Here is a 21,336-nt window from a genome sequence, read left to right as displayed (position 1 = left end):
TCCTTCTGGAAGGGTTGTTGATAATCATTAAGAAATGTTTAATACATGGTAGCTTAAAAAAAGAAGTTGCTAACCACAGGGAAACCAAATTCAATCCCTTAGCCCCATTTCCATCCCCCCACAACTTATACATCGAGCTGGAGGACAGCCTGAAGATTAGGCAGTCTGTCCTTCCCACCAACTGTACGGGTAAGTCAACGGAGGCTCAGAGAGGTAAATTACTCACCTGAGGGCTCTTAGGAGCTCTTGGCCATGCTAGAACTTGAACCCAGGTTCCCGAGCTCCATCCAGAGCTCTTCCTGCAGACCTTTTGCACTCCCCTGGACTCCCCCATGCGTCCACCCTGGCCTACTCCACCCTCATCCCAGACCATCTAGCTCTGGTCTGGCAAGCACCGTCCCTCCTGTCCTGTGGCCAGGCCCTTAGGGAGCATCTCCCCTCACCCCCATAAGTAGTCCCTGTCCTTGACACTGAGTCCAGGAAATGAGGTACAAAGAAAAGAAATATGGCAGCAGGCCCAAAGGAATTCAGGCAACTCATCTTTTTAAGAAAGGATCTTCTCTGAGAGTCAGAATTATTTCTGTACTGAAGGTAAAGCGTTGGAGGGAGAAGAAACAGGCCTTTGGGAACAGGAGTGGAAGTTGAGGCAAATGAGATGGGGAGCAGAGGAGAGCAATTCTGAGTGAGGAGCAGAAGGAGGGGGAAGGTGGGGCAGGGATGCATTCTGGGGATGACACAGCTAGGGGCCAGACTTGGAGAGTACTGTCAGTGGGGAGAAAGATGCCCCCCACACACAGAGCTTCCCTGGGCCTCCCAATCACAGGTGGGGAGAAAGGGGCTACATGAGTCTTAGAGACGGGGGGGCTCACAGCCTTCTTGGCCAGGAGGGGGTTAGAAGTAGCCCAGTTTCCCTGGTCTGAGCCCCTAGAAAAACTCCAGGGAGTAAAAGAAGGGGTGCTTCTCCCCGACATCAAAAGAGTGACCAGGTGAACCTTCCCAGCGTCCGCTCCGTGGGAGCAGATGTTTGAGAGGCACCTTAGGGAGTAGAAGCCTCATCACACACACACACACACACACACACACACACGCACACACAACACACACGTGCACTCACACACACCACCCCCCAGCTCAGTCATCTGTCTTGTCGGGGGCCTAGAAGGAGACACAGACAAGGGTCCGCTGCAGAAAAGGCGACTTGCTTGGCCAAAGCAGCTGTAGACTAACACATCTCAACTGACCTCCAAAATCAGAAATGAGGACACGTGAATGCTCCCGCGGACTCTGTGTGTGTGCGCGTGCGCGCGTGTGCTCTCGGGGCCCAGTTCAGACTGCTCTCCCTCCCACATTCACTGTGAGGATGGATGTAACCTTATTTTTGTCTATTGTTCCCTAACCCCAGGGAATTCATTTGCTGGGTTGTTCCTTGTGTCATAGTACCCACCGCACAGTGTGGCCTCTGGGCTCTCGTCTCCGAGTGAATAAACATGGGCCTGCACGTGCAGGGCGGGGTCAGGTTTTGCCCGCGTCTGGCCATCTCCACTCCCTGCTGGGGCCGAAGGTCCCGAGGTCACACATCCATCCCCGTAGCAAGAGGGCAGGGGAGAAACCCGTCTTGTCCCTCCACCCCAAGCCCTCTCCTGCCTGTGTCGGAGCTTGCTTAGGGCCGCAGAGTTCATGTTTCTGACACCGTGAAGTTCCACGGATGCCACAGATGAAATGCCACAAATCCTTTCCCAGCGTTTAAAAGGAGGCCTGGAAATGCACGCGCATTTATCTTTGATGGTTTATGCAAACTGTCCTCGAGTAATGGAAACAGGAACACTGTTGCATGTGAAGGCCAAGTGGTACATTCTTCCCAGGCCCAGGAGGTGTTTTCTGCGGCCGAGCCAGGGGCCAGGAGTCACCCACAGTGGCACCAGCTCTGTCTCTTGCCCGGAAGCCTGGGCTTCCTCCTGGGTAGTTAACTCCCTGGACACTGCCATCTCGCCTGCGCTAAGACCTCCTCCCGCCGCCTGCCTTCAGGGACGCTCAGCTGCCAAGGGTACTGCTGGCAACCTCTGGCCTTGGGAGTCCAGAAAGGAGGAGCAGGGAGAACAAAGGGAAGCTCTGAGCCTGTGGGGGGGGGGGGCTCAGGGAGACACCCCTCTGCTTTCACCTTCATCTTCAGATCAGGACACAGCCCTGGACTCTCCTCGAAGCCTTCTCTCCCTGTCAAAGGCAGAACTTGGATTTTTACCCAAGAACTACACCTGCCCTGCCTCCTTCTCACTGACCCCACCCCCGGCCACATCTTCCTCCCCGCTAACTCGGGGAGACTGCGGACTGCCTAGAGTTTGTGAGATATTCCTTACTGGGAGAGTCCGAGGCGGGGTGACAGTGGGGGGGGGGTGGGGAGGGCTGTCACAGAAGTGACTGCAAGAATCAGAGAGCCTCAGGGTAGAAGACACCTAGCCTCGGAGGCGAGACAAGCTCACATTTACCGAGTGCCTATGATGTGCTGGGGACTGTGCTGGGCAGAGCACCCCCCGCTGAATTCTTGTGAAAGCAGGTGAAGAAACCGAGGTTTAGGAAGTTCGTGTGACTTCCCTGAGGTGACACATCTAGCAAGAATAACTACGACCTTACTACAATCGCATTATGTACCCCATCTTCACTCATTTCATCCTCACACCAACCCTGCTAGAGTCTCGTTTTACAGATGGGAAACTGAGGCTCAGAGACGTTAAGTAGCTTTGCCAAAACATGCAGCTACTCCATGATAAATCTACTAAGTGATTTGGACCCATTCTAGCTGGTCTCCAAAGCCCGTGCTCTTGCCACTCGACTACACAAGCCAACTCAATAGCTGTCCATTCATTACCAAATCTGCATGGAGCCCCTACTTTGTGCCAGGCATTGTGCCAACACTCTCAAAATGTATCAGCCAACATTTTGCAAAACTGACTGGATGCAAAGCTCAGACCTGGGAGGAAGGAGAACAAAATAACAAAGATACAGCCCCCACCCACCAGGGGGATGGGACCCCACGGCCCCACGGGTCTTTGCTGCTCCTTGAGAGCTTGGTCTCCCTTTCTCTCCTCCAGGCCCTGCTTCCCACCCAGCTTCCTCCAGAGGCCAGCCCTGCAGGGCTGTAGGCTCTGGGAGGCAAGGGTCTTGGCTCTGCCACAGACATGCTGGGCAACGCTGGCGAGCGGCTTTCCGTCTCTGGGCTTCCATCACCTTCACTGTGAGGTGGGGGAGCTGGACCGAATGCTTTCTACCATTGCTTCCAGCTCTGCTGTGCTGCCGGTACCTCGTCTGGGTGGGGTCAGCCAGGCAGGCCTCCAGGCACGCTGTTGCCTGGAAGGGGTACAGAGTGGGTGGGTAAGGGGCTGAGGAAGCTGCCCCACCCCCAGCTGTGGTTTCTGGTGGGGCCACCCTGGCAGCAGGTGGAGGGAAGTGTTTGTCACCCTTCCAACAAAGCACTAAAACAAAAGCGTCCCAGGGCACCATGGGAGCAGGCGGCAAAGGCGCCAAAAACGCCAAAAATAAAACACACCTTCCCTTTGATAGACCCCAGCAGCTGCTGAGGGGCCTGGCCTGGGGGTGGTGAGGAAAAGGCTCAGATTTCAGGCCAGAGCACGCGCCCCCACACGCTGACACACACCACACAAGCAGCACACACGTACATATACACAAATTGCAACACACTCACATACACAACCGGCTTCACCCGCCCGAGACCTGTGCGGTCACACGGAGCCCGCACTCAGCGGGGCCCACGCTTGATTTAATGCTTGGCTGGCTCTGTCTGTCTTGAACTTCTTTTTTTTTTTTTAATGTATTTGACAGAGAGAGAGAGAGCACAAGCAGGGGGAATGTGAGAGGGAGAAGCAGGCTCCCCACTGAGCAGGGAGCCCAGTTAGGGGGCTCCATCCCAGGACCCCAGGATCATGACCTGAGCCCAAGGCAGACGCTTAACCCATGGAACCACCCAGGCGCTCCTGTCTTGAACTTCTTAATAATTTTTTGACAAAAGGCTCAGTATTTTTATTTTGCACCGGACCCTACGAGTTCTGCACGTAGCCCCCCCAGCGGACATTCATCAGTACATACACTCACAATGTGCTTAAGACACGCAAGCATTTCCATACAGGACTGTGTACACATACCCACAGAAGTACAAATACGTGCACACACCCCCATACACAGCAATAGTCCCCTCCTCCCCACACTCACTACAGCACACACGACCCAAAGGACCGCGAACCCTCACCAGTACCCCTCAGACACCTGCAGTTCGATTACCTCAACATTGGGGGGCATCAGAGCAAAGCTCTGGGGAAGGGGCACGGAGGGAAAGCAGCCTCATTTCCTCCATCCCCTAGAATCCCCAAAGCTACAGCTGGCTTCTCTCAGAGGCCTGAGACCAGCAGCTGGGACCTGAAGAAAGGCTGTGCTTGGGAGTGGAGGGAGCCGTGGGAAGGGAGCAGAGCATGGGGTGGAGAGGGAGAAAGATAGCTAGGAAGAATGAGAACAGTAATGGAGTCCCCAGGCGAGGGAGCCAGAGCCGTGGTCCCCTAAGAATTTAAAAGGTCTTATACTCAAAAAAGTAATAGCCCTGTCCTCCCCTGAAAGCACCCCCATCCCAACCTGGAGAGGCACCCCCTCTTCTCACTAGCTATGTGGCCCCCCGGGGAATCCTCTCAATTTCCCAGCTTCAGCTTTCTTCTCCTCTAAACGGGGAAAATAACATCCACATTGGAGGGCTATGAGATACGCCCTGATACTGCGGCCTCGCCTCCTGGACTCCCAGCAGCGTTCCACTTCTTGTCTCCTTGTCAGGCCTCGCAATCCGATCCTCGGTTCAGGAACTCCAGACCCCTCATGAACGGCAGATGTTTAGCATGTTTGTTTCCCATCTTCTTCTCCCCTCCTTTCCTGGTCAGACACAGACGTGACAGCGAGACACGGTCCATCGCCCCCCATCCCTTCAAGGGCATTCGGTGTCCTGAGGCCCTTTTGGATCCTGTTGCACACACACCCTCAAACCAAGCAGGACCTCAAGGCCTTGAACCTGTTCTTCCTCCTCTACTTTTTGTCCCCAGTCCTCACCTTCCCTGCTAAAAATTGTTCCAGGCTCTGCCGCTTCCCTAAAGGCCCAAAAATCTGTGAGGAGTTAACATTAAGGAGTTAGCTGGGAAACAAATCCGCTCCAAGCAGGGTCTCTTTTTCCCTGAGAGATGTAGGAACCAGCTGCCTTGACACAGGATAACAGAAGTCACTTGGTTGGGTTGCAGAGTGAGGGCAGTGGCCCTGTCCCCATTACACCCACCCACGCGGGGGGAGGAATGGCCCTCTGAGGGCCGCCACCAAGAACCTGGATCTCATTAGAATTCTGACATGGGAGTAGGTCCCTCGGATCGCCACACACACTCCCTTGGTTACAGGGAAGGAAACTGAGGCGTTGATGAGTAAAATGATGGGGGGGGGGCCTGTGGGCTTTCTACCACGCAGCCCCCGTGAAACGAAATACAGAGCGTCCTCCCCGCCCGCCACAGCTGGTTCCCATTCCCCAGGCCATTTGGAGGCCAGCCAGGGAGGGAGGGGGGCGGGGACGGTCTGGTCACCAGGTGCCCCTTGACAGGGAGGAGGGGGCAAAGCAAGGGATCTGGCACCCGATTCCCATTCTGTTTCACCATTTACCATCCGTGGAAACCTGGCAAGTGCCTGCTCCTCCAGGGCCTCAGTTTCTCCCTCTGAAAGTGGGCGTGATATTCCAATATAGGGGACTTATTGGGAGAAATACACTCAATGAGAGAGGGGAAGCAGGAGCTCTTTGTACCAGTACAGTGAGGTGAAAATACAGACTTTTTATTGGCTTGCTTAGTGATATCTAACTGGGATAGGACTGTAGAAGGGCCTTGACTTGGTGATGATGGACAAAAAGCCCTCCTGCCTCGACTTGGTGATGATGGACAAAAAGCCCTCCTGCCTCGACTTGGTGATGATGGACAAAAAGCCCTCCTGCCTCGACAGCACCTTAGGGCAGCTCACAAAGACGCCCTTCCCATCACAGAGGCTGGAATGGTCCCGTCTTGGGTGGGTACGGGCCTTGACCATTTAGGGGTAATTTTCCCCCCAAGAGATGTAGGAAGCAGCTCCCTCACCCCATGAGAACAGAGGTCACCTGCTTTGGTGGCAGAGCAAGGGCAGCGACATTGGTGAACCTGTGCTGTTCCTGTGTCATGTGGTCCTCAGTGGGTCCTCGCTGTGCCCCCTTCATGACCACAGCTCCTTCTAGAAAGGGCGCTCCAGCCACCAAACTTAGCAGGCACAGACCACTTCCCCATTGGCTGGCCTAGCCCGGTATCTGGCCCAGAACAGGTCAAAAACATTTGTGGAAGAAATGTATGAATGGTGAACTTGGGGTCTTCCCACACCCTTGACTCATAAGTTTAAAATCTACCCAAAATCCCCTGCACTGCAGAGAGATGCCCAGCAGGTGGGCCCCTCTGCAGGAAAAGCCATTAGTCAAGGCTAAAGGTAATGGGGCCCTTTCAGACATGCCATCCTGGAAGAGTTCCAGACAGTAAACAGATGACCTTGCCCTCTAATGCCTGCCCCCACCCCCACCAGCACGGGGTCCAGACTCTGACGCAGGCTCCTCTGCAAATAGATGCCATTTCCATGGGAACTGAAACCCCAGTTTGTTTTTCCCTCCAAGGCACTCTGTAATTTCCAGCACATTTCTGTGCAACGTCAGCATTGTAAGTTCACGGCAAGCTGCTCCTCTGAGTGTGAGTCCAGAGCAGGGCAGCCGAGCTGACCCAGAGAGATCACAGCGAGGCTCCTCTCCCAGAAGGCTGTCTAGGGGCTGTGGTCGCCAGCCTCTGCCTGCCTCCCCAGTGCACAGCGGTGCCCAGCAGGGGGGTAGAGCCAGAGATGAGTCCTCGGACCTCCCCTGGGAGGCCGGGTGGGGGACAGGGGTTGGCTGGGGCTCATTTCCAGTAAGAAGTAGGAGGGATACACAAGATCTCAGTCTGGCAGCCTGGGCCCCAGCGATGGGTAACAGATGATTTCTGGCTGCGGGCGGGGGGGCGGGGGGGAGGTTGTGCTCTCAGGGGTTGGATTGTCAACATCTATTGTCTGAGCCTCTGAGGAAGCCGCCAGGAAGCAAAAGCAGAGTGATGGACATCGGAGCTAGGGGTGTGTGACTGGGGGACAAGGCAGTGGTAATCTTAAAGTCTAGGATGAGAAGTATATGGGGTGGGGGGGGTGGCTTGCCAGAAGATGGTCTGCTGTCTGTCCCCTGGCCATTCGGTCTGAGGGCCTGGGCAGCAGGTCCTTCCCAAGTCGAGCCCTGAGATGACCAGAGCCCAGGAAAGACCCAGAGCCATAGGACCCAGCCAAGCCCGCCTGGGTTCATGGCCCAGGGTGTCTGCGGCTCTGCTTCCTACCAGCCCCCCCCCGACACACACCCAAAAGGGCAACAGGTGCATGGCCCAGACACCCTCAGCAGCCCCAGAAGGGGAATGTGAGGCCAGGGCAGGAGTTTTTGGATGCCTTTGATGTCTTTGACCTCACTCTCTCTCCAAGCACCCTCAGCAGCAACTCGGGGCATAACAATAACGCCCACTCCTGCCGCTTCCAAGGGCGTTGTGGGCAAGGTGAGGAAGCTGGTGTGAAAGTGTTCCGTGCCCTGGTTGCTGATGTTGTTATTACCTGTGGGGGGAGCTCCACACCACCCTGCTTCAGTCCCAGAGCTCCCCACGCTGCCTGCCCCTCCTGCGCAGCCTTCCCCACTGGCCCATTTCCCCGATTACTCAGCAGCAAGGCTTCAGCCCTGGACAGGAGGCCGAGGCCCCCAGGAAAGGGGGAGGAATGCTGAAGGGGGATCAGGATGTGGCCCAGGGGTCCTCTCCCCAGACTGGCAGCCACGCCGCTGCTTTCTGGAGACCCCGAGGCCTGGAGAGCCAAGCGGTGGAGGCCTGGTGGCCCCAGACCCCGGCCTCACCCTCCTGCCCTTACATGTCAGCACTTGGAGGCCACGGCCTCTCATGCCGCCTCCCTACTGCACCGTGTGGTTAACGACAACAGTCAAACCACTGACCTGATTTTCTGCAAAAAAGAAAAGATAATAGGGCACTTCCACGTGGGTGGTGGTGCGCTCACGCTCACACTCGCACACACACAATGGAAACTTTCTCTGTCTCCTTCACAGGAACCCAACCCTGAGAGAGAAAGGGAGAGACTGAAGTCTGTGTACCCAGAGCTTCCTGGAGTACAAAGCTCAGTGTTTACCTGCGGTGAGAGGCCTAAGTTCCCAGACCCCTCCTGCGCGAGCATGGCAGGTTTGGCGGGCCTCCCCTGCAGGCGCCAGTGTCTCTAACAGATCGGAGTCTCTGGGAGGTGTGGGCTGTTCTGCCCGCACACTAAGCTTGGGCAGGGTGGGGTCGGGTACCATGCCCCCATGGGTCCCCCGAAGGGATTAATAAGATCCCCAACCCCAAAGAGGAGATATAGGGCACCAGAGGGTCCCATGCACATAGGGCCCAGGGATCCCAGCCCTCCCACCCCAGAGAGGTTCTGGGTGGAAATAGCTGTCAAAGACAATGTTTCCATCCCTGCATTTTCTCTAAACCCAGAGTCCCAAGGACCCAAACAAAAATATCTTGGGGCCAGATTCTGCCACTCAGAAGTGATGAGGTTGCCTCATGGTAAGTTCTCGGGGCTGGGTAACTCATTATTCTGCACGCCGTCAAAGGGCAGCTGCCTTCCCCTGCCTGCCTGGAATGGCACCTGAGCTGAGGAGCGAGCTCGCTTTGGCCACCCACCACCATGTGGTCTTAGAGACGCACAGCGTCAGAACGGGAAGGGACACCAGAGGTCACCGGCCAGCACTGCAAGGACATCCCTCGGGCCTGGAGAGTCCCCAGCACCCCACCCCCAGTTTTCTACCCTCACCACTCAAAAGTGGTCTGAACCAGCAACACCAGCAGCACCTGGGAGCTTAAGCAGATGCTCAGGGGCAGACCTTTGGAAGCCACATCTGCATGTTTGACAAGGTCCCTCGCTGACTGCCCAACCCAGGCCTGGGCCTCCTAGGAGTTGTGTTCTGCCCAAGAGAGCCTGCAGCCTGCCCACCTCGGTCACCCCTGCCTTCTTTCCCCAGAGAAAAGAGTCAGCTGAGCTGGAAGTAGTCCTGACCTCAGAGGGTCCTAGCTGCCTGTGTTGAAGATGGGCAGGGGAAGCTGCCCTTCTGGAAACACAGAGCAGTGGTGGGCCATGGGCCACATGCAGGGTCTCATCTGGTCTGACCAAACCTTTGAAGTGCTTCTGCTCACCCACTCTCTAGCAGTCGATGGTCACGAAGGTGACCCGGTGCTCCAACTGTGCCTACCCCTGCCCTTTGGTGTGTGTCCCCTATTCCAGACCCCCTTGTTCGGCTCCCTGACTCCAGGCGAGAGCCAAAACTCGGTTCTCCACTCCCTGCAGGCTGTCAGCGCTCCCCCTGAGCTCCAGCCGGCTGGCTTCGTGGAGGGGAGCTCGGTGGGTAAGAAGGCTGCTTGGCTGAACCAGAATGGCCCTTCACAGCTATGCAGGCCCCGAGGGTGTGAAGATCACTGATTCCTTCATTGCTATTAACATCTTCGTGTGAATTAGCTACTGCAGAGGTGGGACGGGACATCTGGCCTGTGACTGTTAGGAGGCCTGGTCTCAGGAAGGGGAAAGCACAGGCATGTTCGCCTCCTCTTGCCCTACTCCAGCCAGCCACTCCTGCTAGGGCAAGGGGTGCACGAGGAGCCTCACCCAGAGGTCTGTGCTGGGGGATCAAGTCCCCCATTTCCTGTATGCCCCTCTCTCCTGACCTGGGATTTCGAGGAGTTCTATGAGGACGGGGGCTGCCTCTGTCCACTCACAGGTCTCCTGCCTCCGTGCTCGGCCTTCAAGGCAGCCATCCTATTCCCCAGAATGGAAGGAAGGGAGGAAAACTGATATTTAAGGGGCTCCTGATACATGTTGGCCACGACGCTGACCGTATAACCACAAGCTCATTCGGTTCTCACAACACCGTGAGTTGGTACTGTTATAGTCTCAGTATACTGAGGCTGGAGGCAGTTAATAATGTGCACAAGGTCACCCATCTGGTCAGTGGCAGAGCCGGGATTAGAACCCAGTGCCATCTGATCCCCCCTCTACCTGCCAGGTCTGCAAGGCAGGCTCCCGAGTTCAGTCGCCCTCACTCTGAGACCAGCCAAAGGAGGGGGCAGCTCAAACACATCCCTCCTCACGGATTTCGGACCAAAAACGGCAAATAACCTCCATCCTGAAGCCCCTTGCCCACTCAAACACTCTTCCTGGAGAAAGTTTACAAACGGAAAGAGATGGCAAGGCAGCCAGAGGAGCACCCATTGGTGCCCTGGCCCCAGCGGCTGCGCCAGCATGGGCACAGCGCCGTGAGATCCCGGCGCCCCCACCCCCGTAGTCTCATGCCCAGGAGATCACAAGGCCCTGGTGCTGCAGAGCTCCTGCTGGCCTGATGTCACACGGGTCCTGGCCATCCTACCAGGCAGGAGGAGCCAGGCAGGAGGGCCAGGGAAGGAGCCAGCTAGGGCTGGGAAGAGCGCAGGGCCTCCAGCTGCAGGCTTCTTTCCCCAAACCACGGCAGGCACACGGTGAAAAGGAGCAGGGGCAGTTTCGCCAGGCTGACCTGCCAGCCGCAGCAGATTGCCGATCCTCCCCCTCCCCCACCCATGCCGATCCCAATATAAGGAAACTAATATTTACTGAAGTAAGCCAGAGCGGTTGTCTTCTTTTACCCAAGAGCTGTAGGTGCTGTTATGTTCTTGTCACTTTGAGGAAACTGAGGCCCAGAGGAGTTTACCAACGTGCCCAAAGTCCCACAGCTGAGGGGTGCAGGAGCCAAGAGACAAGCCCAGGCTTCTCTGGCTCTCTCTCCACTTGGGGCTGATACTTCCTCCAGGATCTCAGTCCTTATTTTTTTTTAAGATTTTATTTATTTATTTGAGAGAGAGAGCACGTGAGAGTGAGCATGAACGAGCGGGGGGGGGGGGCAGAGGGAAAGAGACAAGCAGACTCCCCACTGAGCAGGGAGCCGGATGCGGGGCTCGATCCCAGAACCCTGGGATCATGACCTGAGCGCAAGGCAGACACTTAACTGACCGAGCCACCCGGGTGCCCCTCCCGCGGAGCTCAGTCCTTTAAAAGCGAGCTGGACTTGATTCTTGGGCCCAGAAGCAGAATCTCCCACCCCCAGTCCTCTGGCCCCTTCAGTGTGGTCAGTGTCACTCCAGGCCTGACTTGCGCACTGCCCCGCAAGCTGGTGGAGCATCCCGCCCCGGGGCGAGGGCAGCTGGAAGGTGCATCCCACGTAAAGGGCAGGCCACTGGTCACCGCATCATCTTTCTGCTCGGAAACCTCGCAAGGGTCCCACTGCCTCTCAGTGAAACCCAGCTTTCCCATACGAGCCCTCCTCTGTCTAACTCTATCCTCCTCAGTGTCCCCATGACTCCCCATCACCCCCTTCGTTTCAGCTAAACTGGGCTGGCCTGTGTTCCCCCACCAAGGCCTGCATTTCCCTTTCTGTCCTCCTTTGCTGGGCTCTTTCTTCCCTCTGAAATCCCCGCCCTGTCATCTTCACCTGTCAGAGTCCTGGATCTCCATACAAATGCCACTTCCTCCAACGCACACATTAATGTGAGTCCCCTTCCCATGGCTCCCCGTGGGTGTACTTCGCCAGGTTTACAGTTCCCTAAAGAATATCTCATTCCCCCAGTCTGTTGTGAGCTCCTAGGGCAAAGACCTGTCTGCTTTCTCAAAAGCTTGTCTTCCCTGGTGCCCCGAGCGGTGCTGGGCACACGGCAGGTGCCTGGCAGATCTGGGGGGACCAGAATGAGCATGGCATGTCTCTGGAGGCAGGTCGTGCACCTAGAGGCCTGGGGTGGCTCAAAACGAGACTCGGATTTCCTGGGGTGCGGGGCGTTCCTGAGCAAGGCTCTGCCCCTCTCTGAGGCTGGTTAGAGGTGCCAGCTCTGTCACCAGGAATCATGAGAAATCTGGGAACAGGGAGTAGAGCCAAGGAATGTCCCACCCACGGCATCTGGAGCCACTTCCTTCCTGGAAGGAGAACAAAGCAGAAAGAAGAGATAAAACCTTTCCCTGCATGGAGGGTGTGGAAGGCTGGGCCCCAAATGGGCAGACCGCCCAGAAAGAAGGCTGCCAGGTGACAACCTGGGGACCTGAGAGGCCCCTGGGAGAAGGGTGGGTATTGGGTCGGCGCAAGACCCCTTTTCTTCTGTTCCTTCCAGTCGCTCCTCTGGGAACCCCAGACTTTCCTCCCCCACCTCCTTTGTCTTTCTCCTTCCTCACCTCCTCCCCCATTCTCCCTCTTGTCTCCATGACCACCTACTCCCCTGGACTCCACTGCAGAAAGACCATGTATGACTCTGCGTTTTCACCCCCTTATCTTGACATTCCAGGCCTTCCTAGGGAGCTGCCAACACACCTCTTCACCCCTTCCCGCCTCCGACTCTCCCCTCCCTGAGTTTTCCTCCCTCCTGACTCTGGTCATGTGATTCCCATCGGCTGCAATGAGCTTTCTCCATCTCCCCCTGTGGCTGTCCTGCCTCTCCTTCAAGACCCCTCAGATTTCACTGCCACACAGACACACAGACACACACACTCACACACACGTCAGAAGTCAGAATACATCACCCCCTTTGCTGGGCTCTCACTGTGCTTTCACCTCCCATCCAATGCTTACTACGCTCTGCCCTGGATGGGAAGAGCGATAATAACAGTAACAGAAATATTGTTTCCCGGAGTCTGCCGCTCCTTCGGTCGTACACGGAATCAACACTGGGGAGTGGCCGCCCGCCCAGGATGACATTTCCCAGCCCCATGGCATTAAGATGAGGCCATGTGACTCTCCAGTAGAATGTGAGCAGAAGTGGCACTCCAGGGCCAAGCAGGTGAGAATCTGGCGTGCCTTCTCTACACTCTTCCCCACCACTGTCTGGATGCCCGTGATCGAGGCAACCCTTCAAGCTGCACGTTGAAGTTGGCAAAGTCGTCAGCACCCGGTCTCCAAATGAGCCCCGCTGGCCACCTGGGATTTCCTGAGACCATTACAGGAGCAAAAACCAAATTTCTATCGTCTCTCAGTCATGCCACGTTCTTGGGCCTATTTGTTACACCAGTTAGCCTATCCTGACCGATACACGCAGCTCCCCACGTACTGAGCACCTGGTATACGCCAGCCGCGCTCTTACACGCTCTCGTGTTCATTAGCTCAGTTAACCCTCACAGCACTTTTATGAGGGAGCCGCTGGTGAGTCCCCATGTTAGAGATGAAAAAACTAAAACTTGGAAAGATTAAGTAGCTTGGCTCCAGTTACCCAGTTAATAAACTTCGTTCTAACTGGAACCGGACAGCAGAGTCACCGACAATGCGTTTGAGACATGTCTGATACGCAACCCCCACCCCCAGGTTACTGTCACTGAGAGGTTCAGGGTGGTGTTCTAGTCACATCTTCCCCCCTGCGGAGACCAGTGTCTGAGCCTCACTAGATATATTTAAATGTAACTGCTTTTTAGTTCCTATTTTCCAAAAGCCCACTAGGTCTTACACAGAGTGGGGGGCACTGCACATATGTCAACCCTGATCGCCCCCAGAAACCCTACCAGGTGGCTGTGTACTTTGCTGATCTGGAAGGAGGCTCCAGGAAGCTAAGTGACCTGGCCCCATAGAAGGCACTGTGTCTGATGAGTCCTCACGGCCACTCTGCCCCCAGGAGAAAAACTCACCTTCATTCCACCTCTCCCTTGTCAGGTCACTTCTGACCCTCCTGGGGGTTTCTAGCAAGGCAGGGGTGGGAAACAGAGGAGCCCATGCACGCATGCCGGTGCTCACGCACACGGCCTATGTGGGTATATCAATCTCTATCACTCAGTCTGGTTTTCATTTCTTCAGGAAAGGGGATGGAGTATGACAGAAGAGTAGAAGGAAAGAACATTCCACAGGCTGAGGGAATAAAAGATCAGAAAACATCAAGGTCGACAGAAACTGTAGGTATCATGGCCAACGCACTGGCTTACCCCAGGAGGAAACAGGCCCAAAGAAAAGGGCTGGCTCAGTGAGTTGTGGTTAAAATCTGCTTCTAAAACCCCTCAAGTGCTCTTTGCACAATCCCCTCTGCCTCAAAGCTTGGGGAGGGGCTGTAGCATCCACTGTTTCATGGCTCATCTCAGGTGCCCCCTCCTCCAGGCAGTCTTCCTTGGCGTCTCTACCACTTCCCTGTGCTGCAATGGTTTACTCATCTGTCTCACCCACTAGACTGGGAGAGGGCAGACACAGATTCTGTCTTTGTCTCTATTGTGTCCCCAGACCTCAGAAGACCTGGCACATAGTAGGCACTTAGTAATGTCCAAATGAGCAAATGGATAAACTGAGTGGTTATACCCACTCTTATACATAATAACGGCCTCATGTTTACCAGTGCTTTCACTTCTCAAACCGGATAGTCCCAATGGAACCCCATGAGGCCCATGTGACAAGGAGAGTGGTATCGAGCTCGATATGCACAGGTACACACGTGCAAACCAGCACGAGCAGTTCCCATTCCTGTACATGTAGGAGTAGATAGAGGCCCCTCCCCTTTTTGGCCAGTGAGGAGGATGTCATGATGTGCTCTTTCCTGGTTTATCTGCAGAAATAGAGGACTCCCCCACCCCAAGACTCACACACACACACAGAGGCATCTGGTCCCTCACAAGTGCAGGGCTGGTTTTTCCCCTTGGGGGGGCGGGGGGCGGGTAGAACACGAGAAAGCCAGCTGTCCACCAGGGGGCATCCAGAGACCATTGGACTCAATGCCTCAAAACCAAGATGAGACAAGGAGACCTGCGGGGGGGGGGGGGGGGAAAANNAAAAGCCTGGTGGGGTCTCTGGCAGAAGCCCAGAGGAAGAGATGGTTTTCGCCACTAGAGAAATAGGACCAAAGCATGAAGACCGCACCTCAGTTCCCTAGATAATAGAAATGGGAATAATGAGAAATATGAAGGATAAATAATACTTATTCAGTGTTTACCATATGCTGTCCCACGCGCTGACCTGATCGCTTAACATGTAATAAATAGCTCATTTAATCCTCATCTCACCTCTGCGAGGTTCAGTACTGTTATAATTCCTGTTTGGTAAGTGACAAAAATGTCTCAGAAAGATTAAAGGGCAAATCAGAATTTGAACTCAGGACCTGTTGCCCACTGTTGACTCTGTTAACTACTCTGCCCCTTGATATTAGACCTTCAGACCTCCTACTTCCCAGGGCAGGACCGTACGCTGCACCCCACTGGCCTCGTCTGTGCGGTGGCCTTTGAAGGTCCTGGGAGCTGATTTCCTAGGAGTGAATAGCTCGTTGCCCTGAAGCTACCCCCTCATATGCTCTAAACTGTTGACGTTGGTTGGCATAGTTCCTTCGAAAGCAATAAAGCATCTCATAGCAACAGCCGTAAAGCTGTTTCTCTCCCTTTGACCCAATACTCTCATTCCTAGGACTTTATTCCAAGGAAATAATTCCAACGGAAGCCCAGTGTTATCTGCATAAATGTGTGTCCTGGAGTCTTTTCTTTAAAGGTCAAAAACTGGGAACCAGAGTAGGGAAGTGGTTTAGTAAACTGGGACATCCACACAATGGGCAATCAGGCCTGGAAAGCCGCAGCTGGGTGGCTGTGACGGGAATGGGGAACGCTCTTACTGTACGCTGTGTCGCCACCATACCCCCCCCCGACTGCCCCCAGCTAGCGAATTCAACTAATCACGCTGATCAGAGACACAGAGAGGGAGAGAAATCTCTGCTCGTGTTCAAAATAGATTCGTAGCCTCCACCGCCCCCGAGGAAATGGCAGAGGAGCTGAAATGCAGCAACAATATCAAGCTAAATGATTCTCGGCTTTTGAGTTGCTGAGGCCCCAGATCCTGATGACATAGAGGAATTTCACAGCGTGATTATTGGTTATTGGTGATCTTCACCTTTCAGACTGCGTTGTGATAGAATAAAGTGATGTATACTACATTCTTTTTTTTTTAAGATTTTATTTATTTATTTGACAGAGAGAGAGACAGCCAGCGAGAGAGGGAACACAAGCAGGGGGAGTGGGAGAGGAAGAAGCAGGCTCTCAGCGGAGGAGCCTGATGTGGGGCTCGATCCCAGGACCCTGGGATCACACCCTGAGTCGAAGGCAGACACTCAACGACTGAGCCACCCAGGCGCCCCTGTATACTAAATTCTGTGAAGGTAAAATAATAAATAAAATAAAACGAAACAAAAGAAAATAAAAATAAATTCTGCAAAGGTGATTGGCACAGTGTCTGTTTTCTAGCTTGACCCCGGTGGTCACATACACAGACCATGGACACTGATGTACAATATCTCTCCCTTATTAATAAGTGGGGGTGGGGGAAGAAGATTTCAAAATTAGTGTGCCCCCCAGGAGTTCAAATTACATGAACATACATGTTAGGATGGTGACAAGTGTGGCTGGCCTTTTCCAGATCATACTTGGTATTAGTGACCGGCTGCTGCAAATTACCCTAAAGCTTAAGTTGGTCTTTAACCAACTTCTATTATCTCACAGCTTCCGAAGGTCATGAATCCAGGTGCAGCTTAGCGGAGTCCTCTGTTTCAGGGCCTCTCTCAGGCCGCCACCAAGGTGCCGTCCCGGGCTGTAGTCAGCTCAGAGCTCCACTGGGAAAGCGCCAAGCTCACTCAGTGGTTGTTGGCTGGATTCAGTTCTTCGTGGGCTGCTGGGCCAAGGGCCTTGATTTCCTCACCGCCTGTTGGTGGGAGGGCTCCTCTGCACACGGCCCCTCCTAGGGCCCCAGCTGGCTTCAGCAGAGCCAGTGAGAGAGGAGAGCCACAGAGAGTGGGTTCGAGCAAGATGGAAGTCACTGTCCTTACTAGCCTAATCTCAAAAGTGACATTTGTTCCCTTTTGCCATATTTTATTCATTAGAAGCAAGTCACCGGGTCCAGCCCACACTCAAGGACGTGCGGTATGCCCACCACATACTTGGGCACTTTTAGCATCTTCTCAATAACAAAACCAGTATTTCCAACATTGCTTGTCTAATATGGAGATTTTCTAAATCTGTCGGCAAACTCCCACACCCGTTTCTCACAGGCCGCCGTCCAATGTCCCCTGCCCCACGGAGCTGACGTCCATGCTGTCACGGCATCTGATTCCCACCTCGCCTAGCAGAAGGGCCCAGCCTGGGGAGTGCACTCCGGACTTGGGGAGGGGCAGGGCAGCCATGTGAGGATGGGGCCACCAGGCACTTGCAGAAGCCAACAAGGCCCGGCCAGAAGTGGCCTCATCTCTCTCAAGCTCAACTCCCCCTTTCTTCTCAGCCCTCTGCACTCCAGCCACAGCGGCCTCTTTCCTGGTCTCAGACAGGCCAGACCCTGCCCCGCTCCCTGCATGAGCTTCTGCTCTTGCCTCTTCCGGACCCCCAGCTGCCCCAAAGCCTCACCTGCCGAACCCCTACTGAACCTTCAGCCTCAGCTTGGATGTCGTCTCCTTGCAGAGGCCACCCCTGAGCCTCCACGCTAGGTCAGGTCCACTCCCTGGAGATTTCTGATGCTGACTCAACAAGCCCTGGGGGATTTGTTAAGTTGTGCAGGTTCGGGAGACCCTGTCCACCCCGTCACAGGCTCCAACAGCGTGTCCTTCTCCCATCTCACTGGGCACATGGGAGACTGATTAGTTAGTTCCCTGAGGGCCAGGTCCACGCCTGTCTTGTCCAAACCCAGTGGGGGTGAATGGGGAAGGGAAGGGGCAGGCCGAGGGAGAAAGGCGGGGCGTGGGGAGAGCAAAGGAGCACTGATGTTGGGCAGGAGGGAGGCTCAGCTTGGTTCTGGGAGAGGCGGGCCCTGCAGGACATCTGGGTTCCACTGAGAACTTGCAGGTTGCTAGGGGAGAATCAGACATCTAAGACAAAGAGAGATCTTCCAGAATTCCTGCAGAAAATCAAGATCTTTGCGTTCCTTCAGGTACAATGTGAATTGCCCACAGCCTGGAGATTGAGGGTTGCCAGATTCAGCAAATAAAAATACAGATGTCCAGTTAAATTTGAATTTCAGGCAAGCAACAAATAACTCTTTAGAATAGATCTGTCTCAAATAGGACACAAACATCTTGTATTTTATCAACCCTGCCAAGGTATGAACGGAGTCTGAGGCACCAAGGCTGGAGTCTATGATTGTTCCAAGGGGTTTCTGGCAAAAAGAACCAATTCTAGGGCTCCACTCTCCAAATAGGGCCAGGCCCCAGCCATACTGCTCAGAAAATGGTGGCAATCACCACAATTACAACAACACAACATTAGAAGCAGCCTAAATATCTTTCAAGAAGAGTGTATACATTTCCTAGGGCTGCTGTAACAAATACCACAAACCGAGTGGCTTAAAATAAGAGAGATTCATTGCCTCACAGTTCTGAAAAATAGAAGTCCAAAATCAAGGTGTCAGCAGGCTCATGCTTCCTCTGGGACTCTGGGCGGAATCCTTCCTTGCTCTTCCTCGCTTCCAGGGGTGGCCGTCAGGCCTTGGCGCTCCCTGGCTTGCGGCTGCATCACACCAGTGTCTGTCTCTGTCATTACAAGACGTTCTCCCTGCATCTCTGTCTCTTGTCTTCTTATAAGGATACCAGTCATATTGGATGAGGGCCCATCTGAATCAAGTGTGGCTTCATCTGGTCTCAATCACATCTGCAAAGATCTTATTTCCAAATAAGTTCCCATTCCTAGGTACCAGGGATTAGAACTTCAACATACCTTTTGGGGGGTCACCATTCCACCCATAACAAAGACAATGGATAAATTAGGAATCAATATATGGAAGGAGATTCATTATAGACTTTTGAGTGTAAAAAAATAAAATAAAATAAGAACCCAAAGTTAAGAAAAGAAGTCATACATCCCGTGATCCCCTTTTTGATCTTCTACAAAACCTATATTTGGGACTTTATGTTTAATTATTACTTATGTGTTAACTTATTCAACAAATATTTACTGAGCACCCACCAGGAATACTGCAGCGAATAAGGCAGGTCCCGTCCCTGCCTTCCGGGAGCCTACAATTGGGTGTGCAGCTGGTTGGAAGGAAACACATCTCTACCTGTTGTTTCGATTTCCAAGGGAGCTTGGAGAGGGCGAAGGAAAGATGTTTTCTCTTCAATTTATTTTTTCTGTACTGCTTGAATTTTTATAACAAGCATGTTATTAATTTGTAACTTTCAAAAAAAAATGTTTAGCCATTTTTTAATCCAAAAGCCTGGCCCTTTGGAAGCTTCTCTGCTATGTCTTCCGGAGCACAGCGGTTCTAACACAGTCACAAACCTTGTGTGGCTGCCCGAACAGCCTTGCTGGCTTCCCTGAGCGTCGGTAAGGGATGCTCAGTAGGAAGTTTGGATACAATCCAGTCGCTCATTTATTCAAATTGTATTGATGAAGAGGGAGAGACTTGCAACTATACATTTATTGATATGCTTATTTGATCTCTGTGTCTCCTACTGGGTTCTAAACCCCAAGATGTGGGGTCATCATTTTTTTATGTGCAATATTGTATAACCAGCCTCCAACGCAACGTTCAGCACATTTTAATTAGCTACTCAATAAAACTGTGTTGAATGAATGAAAGAATATCAAAGCTTGGGTTGGCTCCTATCCTTCACCTAGTCTAACCCACTTATTTTATAACTGGCAAAACTGAAGCCCCGAAAAGTCAAGCCACCGAGCAAGTAAGTGGTAACAACACCTAGAAGAGGCTTGTGGCTCTCAATCCAGCCTCTGACCCTGGAAAAAAAAAAAAAGTGATACACATTTTATAGTGACATCAAAAGACATAACCAATTAAGTATAGAGAAGCACTGTCTAATAATTATCAAAATATTAAATCACTGTTTTCATCTAACTGTGGCTTTTCCCACTGGGGCTAAGCATTCACCAGATGTTGGGTATTGCGGGTGCTAGTAATCACACCCCTCGATTTTCCAAGTTCTGATCCAATTGAGAAATAGTCACAGGAGACAAGTAGGGATTAAAATGTTAGCTTTATTGCTGGTCCAGATGGATTGGAGGATGTGGCTTGGACCCAAGACCCAAATGGGCTTCCTTTTCCTTCTCCCCTGATTTGACCTTACCCACCCACTCACAGCAGAGCAGCTGGACTATTGAAGTCCTCTCGGGCCAGGGCCGGGCCTGCCCTGGGGCTCATCGCCTGCAGGAGGCAGGAGCAGAGAGAGCAGCATGCGGCTTGTGGTTAGGTCAGTCCCAGAGCGAGAGCCAGGAACAGGCTGAGCAATGCACACTTGATACCTTTTTCCCTGCCCCACCAACCCAAGAGGTCACTCCCCCTCTCACACGGAGGAACCAGGAAGGGGGTGACCAGAAAGTCGAAAGGTTTCTCCCCAGTACTTCCAAGAGGATGTAAGTTCCTATTTTATGGGCTGATGGGAGAATGGGGAGAAGAGAAAATTGTCTTCCTTAATGACAGCCTTCAATGTACTCAATAACTTTTCATAGAACCTAAACACCTCTGTGTTCCAGAAAGCGGCTCTGAGGTTAAAGATGGTGTCAGTTGAAAGGTGAATTTGCTGGGGGGGGGGGGGAAGCCACAGAAAATGGAACAATAGGTAACTTAAACTAATAAGGGATATATTTTTCTTATGCAACAAGAAATGCCGAGGTGGGCAGTCCTGGGTTGGTGTGAAGCTCCATGATGTACCCCGGACCAGCACTCATTCTGTCTTTCTGCTGCACTTTCTTAGCAAGTGGCTTCTGTCCTCATGCTCACAGGATTTCTACTCCATGCCTAGGCATGCCATCTATGTTCCAGGCAGGAGGGAGAAGGGCAAAGGCACAGGTGACTCTGTCCCTTTTATCAGGAAAATGATAGCATTCCCGGGAAGTCCATTCAGTACGTGTGTGTTTTCTCATTGGCCTGAGCTGTGTCCCTTGCCCTACCTCTCTACAAGAGGACCTATGAAATTTAATTTCTAACTTGAGTTTTTTCAAATAAAGGGAATGTCCAGAGGACATTCTGTCCTGCCACAAAGGTCACCAAACAATGATGAAAGAAAACATAGACAATATTGTCAAAGAATTGCTTCTTTTAAAAAATATCTGGGGATGCTTAGCTGGCTCAGTTGGTGGCATATGCGACTCTTGATCCCGGGGTCATGAGTTTGAGCCCCCCATTGGATGTAGAGATTGCTTTGAATGAATGGATGGATGGAAGGATGGATACATAAATAAATAAATAAATAAATAAAT

The 21,336-nt window shown here is 53.2% G+C and overlaps 1 long non-coding RNA gene across 1 annotated transcript; it reads left to right on the top strand.

Annotated features, from left to right (window-relative positions):
• The first annotated feature begins 7,904 nt into the window (after positions 1-7,904).
• Positions 7,905-16,166, top strand: LOC117795770. Its single transcript, XR_004619911.1, has 3 exons — positions 7,905-8,336; positions 13,979-14,141; positions 16,118-16,166. It is a non-coding gene; the product is annotated as an uncharacterized LOC117795770 (long non-coding RNA).
• The last annotated feature ends 5,170 nt before the right edge of the window (positions 16,167-21,336 follow it).

This window comes from Ailuropoda melanoleuca, chromosome 13 (genome assembly GCF_002007445.2).
Source record: "Ailuropoda melanoleuca isolate Jingjing chromosome 13, ASM200744v2, whole genome shotgun sequence".
Lineage (NCBI taxonomy): Eukaryota > Metazoa > Chordata > Mammalia > Carnivora > Ursidae > Ailuropoda > Ailuropoda melanoleuca.
This window is presented reverse-complemented; position numbering and strand designations above follow the sequence as displayed.